The sequence below is a fragment of the Fukomys damarensis genome, unplaced genomic scaffold (assembly GCF_012274545.1).
Source record: "Fukomys damarensis isolate Sample0158 unplaced genomic scaffold, DMR_v1.0_HiC HiC_scaffold_3, whole genome shotgun sequence".
NCBI classification, from domain to species: domain Eukaryota; kingdom Metazoa; phylum Chordata; class Mammalia; order Rodentia; family Bathyergidae; genus Fukomys; species Fukomys damarensis.
In genome coordinates this window covers 40,842,085-40,846,536 of record NW_022900915.1, presented here as the reverse complement: position 1 = coordinate 40,846,536, position 4,452 = coordinate 40,842,085, and the positions used below count along the sequence as shown (strand labels likewise).

The following is a 4,452-nucleotide window of genomic DNA, read 5'->3' as shown; positions in this document are numbered from 1 at the left end:
AATTACAATATATTATAATTATTATATACAATTATATATAATATATAGACAGGAATGACATATATATTGTAATAATTATTATTATGTTTCATATTCCTAACAGTTTGGGAATTATTCGCAATTGCAGTATCCCTGTGAGATAGTTTTCTTTTTTTATTCTGATCATTCTCTTTATTAGTAAGTGTGTGTTGCACACGATGCTTACACTCCTCGTGGGAGTTGCACACAAACAGAGCACATCTTCATTGCTGTTTTCATCCACTTCCCCTCTCACCTCTCCTTCCCCTTTCCTCATCTCTTGATTTGCTTCTCCGCTGAGAAAGCCTCCTCCTACCTCCTCCTTCTTGTGATTTGTTCCTCTTTAATAAGAGGCACAACCGATTTGTACCAAGAATTAGAAAATAGTTGAAGAATAGAGGACATTTTGTGCTATAATGACAAGCAGTTCAGTTTAGTTAACCATGCACACACAACTTATTTCTGATAGAGAAATGGTCAAGAATCCCTCAGTAGTTTGGGAGAGTTGCTCCCTTGGCATTTCGGGCTTGTAGCAGACACATGACTAAATACATCACTCACAAGAGAACATTCCAGGTGAAATAAATCATATCTACAAACTGAACAAAGCTATAAACCAATGTGATTACCCCTGAGATTGCAGGGTTCTCTTTATTTCACTATAATTGGAAGTAATTTGGAAGGCCTCAAGAGAAGAGTAGGCGATAGCAATGAAAAAGTAAACAATGCACAATTTGAAAACTATCTTGTAACTGTAGAAATCTACCCACACAAATTAAATTATAAAGCTTACAAAGTTAGCAATTTTAAAGGAAATGAATTTAAACAACAATGGATAAGAATCAAAATATACATTTGAAAAAAAATTTAAATATACGTTAAAATAACTATCAAAAGTTGTTACCTAAAAGTGCTTCTTTAAACAATTCAACGACAGAGTCAAGTACAACTTTATGGGCTAATATGGAATTTTTCTTATATTTCCTCTTAGAATTCAGATTTTGTTGTTTCCTTTACTTTCACATTTCAGTACTTTTCATTCTAGTATCCTAATTCCCCTGAACTACCTTTTATGAATACTCTATGATAACTACTGGACAGAGACTGGATTTTTAATTATTGTCCATAACTCTGTATCTTTTTATATTTTAACAGGGCTGCCAAGCCCTGCTCTTATCCCTCGGTGTGTGACAAGCTTCTCCTCTAGTTATTTTTCAGTATCAATTGATTCTTGTCATTGCTACTTCAGCTTTTTAGGTCAAGTTTCCATTTTTATTATATATATTAAAAATAAAGTTCAAAAAATTGGAAGTAAAGTTTTTGTAAATAGGGAAGGGAGGGGGGAGGGAGGGAAGAGGTATGGGGAAGAAATGAGAACCAAGACCTGTCATGTAAAGGTACAAGATCCCAATGATGAATGTGACTGTACTGTATCCCTAAAATGTGCCAATAAACTCAATGAGAAAAAAAAAGAATATATGTAAATAGAAATGTATACACTCCTATTTATTTTTATTTGAGAAACGAAGTAAATGTGAAAGTAAAGGAAACAACAAAATCTGAATTCTAAGAGGAAATATAAGAAAAATTCTGTTTATCTTAGTTTGGGATAAAAAATTATTAAGCAAATTTTAAACAAATGTTGCAATGCCCCAATGATAAATTATGTATGACTCTTAATCATTTAAGTATCCAAATCTTTCTAATTGTGTTAGTAATTTAAATTTGGGACAGTCCACTTCCATCCATATTAGCCCATAAAGTTGTACTTGACTCTGTCGTTGAATTGTTTAAAGAAGTTTAAATAAAAATTGGTACCTCAAGTCTCCTCTTTTTAAGCCTTTCATATGGGTTCATGAAGCAGGGAAGGTGTGTTCATAGGCCTCACTGTTACACTTTATTACGAGACTAGAAGTTTATTTGAAGATTTTCAGTTGCACATAAAAAATTCACAATGGTGAATGTCTTTCAAATAATTTGAGGTAAGAAAATAAAAATAAACATTTATAACTTATAAATGTTTATAACAGGGCTGTTATTTTATTAATATTTTTTCTCATTGATTTTATGGGTACATTTTAGGTATAAAGTACAGTTACATTCATCATTGGGATCTTGTACCTTTACATGAGCAGGTCTGGGTTCTCATTTTTTCCCCTTGTCCCTGCCCTCCCTTCACCCCCTCCTCCCCTCCCCACTTACTAACATTTTATTTCCATTTTTTCATTTTCTCATATTTTTTTCTTTTCCCTTATTACCCTTCCTTTTATTAATATTGACTGGGCAATCTTGGAAAGAAAAAGATAAAAACAAAATTATCTGAAAGGAGGAAGACTTTTTTGAAATGAAGATGCTAGTGGATTTGTTGTAGAGGTGGGATTTTAGGACATCTTGACAAGGTGTGTAAAAGTTGGACATGTTCCTCTGCTTTGAGAATTAAGAATTGAGATACAGCAGAAAAGTTCCAGAAAAAATGAAAAGTGTTTAGAGTACAGCTGAAGCCCATGAGAAACAAGATGGGCATCTTCACAGTGAGTCACAGTGAGTGGATTGTAACCACTGACGTAAGATTTGGAACTCTCTGCTCTGAGACACATATATGGAGACGGTCCCAGAGCCTGTGAGAAGTAGCAGAATACAGTGCTGGGGAACCATAAAAAGAAACACGTCACAGAAGTTGGCCAATTAATAGGATTTGGATATAATTACTGGGGAGGAAAGTCTATAAGGGAAAAGTGTGTGTGTGTGTGTGTGCATGCATATGTGTGTGTATGCGTGTGTACTTGTGTGCTCACACACTTATGCATGAGATATATGGATTTATAAAATCTTGTACCTATTCACATACTCTATCAGACCTCTCACATTTTCAATTGCCAGGTGGACCACCCACAGGGGTCTGTTGAGGAAAAAGAACATTGGCCCATAATGGGCAGCAGTGTTGGAGAGGCTGGTTTGTTCCAGTCATCGCAAGAATGCTCTCCAGGTGATGGCCAGTATATCCGGGACCCAGCCAATATGTGCTGAATCTGGAATGGGAGCTCATTCGGCTACTATAGTATACCCTGTGATTTGGTTTATGATGACTTACAGAACAGTTAAACTGAATAAATAAAAATGTACTTAAAGTAAATTAAAAATCCCAAGCAACATCAATTTTAAACATAATGTACTTTATGAAGATGATTAATAGATGCAATATTTTGGTTTCAAAAGCCTAATTTTAGTGTAAGTTATCTTTCCACTTTATCACATTGTTGTTTATAAAAATAAATACAAATGTAGACCTTGGTGACTAAAAAAACCTGGAAATATGAAAATTTGTTGAACTAGGATATACAGAAAAGAATTAATATATAACCAAATATTAATGTCTCTCTAGATAAGGCAAGGTTTATGTCATGCTATGCATGTTAGCATTTGTCCTTCTCATTTCTCCATCATTTTAGTCCAAGATTGGACAAGAAATTATGAATGATTAACCTAGAAGATGGAAATAGGGTAGTATGAGCACAATTAAATCAAAACCAAGACATACTGTATAGATTTCCCGAGGTTGGTGATATTTAACTTGATGCAGGTATGAATGGTAACAAATCTGCTAAACAACAACCCAGATCATTAGAAATTTCATGAATTTACCTTTTTTTGATTTCAAATGATCTACAAATATAACCTCATTTTAATGAATTATTCTAAAATGTCTGGAGATGTATGAAATTGTATGTATTTCCAACTATAGGAAGACGAAGAGAGTTCATTTCTTTGGGTTGAATGATATCCAATATTTACAGATAAGCAAAAGTAACAGGCACCAGAACCACTAAGCTAAATCCCCAGCCCCAAATTTTAAACTTTTCAGATTTCTCAAGATTTCAAAATTATAGCAGAGGTGACAGGCTAATTTCTTTAATCTGTAAAACCCTATAAGCAAGCTATTTATAGAAGTGACATACTCTTTGGTTTTTGATTTTTCAAACATTTCTGTATGCTAGAAAAGAGAAACATAAAAAAGAAATAATTATAAGTTGGTAATATTTTATAGAAATAAAAATATTTTAACATATAAACAATAACATCCCTTTATAGATATAACAATACAAGCTAATTATATTAAACAATTATTTAAAATATTTGGTGCTTTCATTAAACGAAATCCAGAGGTCCAGAGATTTAGTTCAGCGGTTCAGTGGCCTGCCTTGCAAGCGCAAGGACCCGAGTTCAATCCCCGATACCCCCCAAAAATCCAGAGATTACACGTTACTATTGTTAGTAAATAAGTGTATTTGTAATTCAACAAATATTATGGTTTAAACTAGAAAATCAATTTGCAGGAATTTTTTTTCATTTAATCAATATCACTTTAATTTCTGAGTATCAAAGAATTACTGATTTTTTATATTGGTTAGAATTATATGATGGTAAAAATAAGAA

General features: G+C 33.0%; 1 long non-coding RNA gene across 1 annotated transcript in view; it reads left to right on the top strand.

Moving 5' to 3' along the window:
- LOC104871302 overlaps positions 1–3,108 on the top strand; it is a 13,365-nt gene extending 10,257 nt beyond the window's left edge. Inside the window, exon 3 of the long non-coding RNA XR_782808.1 lies at positions 2,899–3,108. This is a non-coding gene — a long non-coding RNA (uncharacterized LOC104871302). The remainder of the gene's footprint in view (positions 1–2,898) is intronic.
- The last annotated feature ends 1,344 nt before the right edge of the window (positions 3,109–4,452 follow it).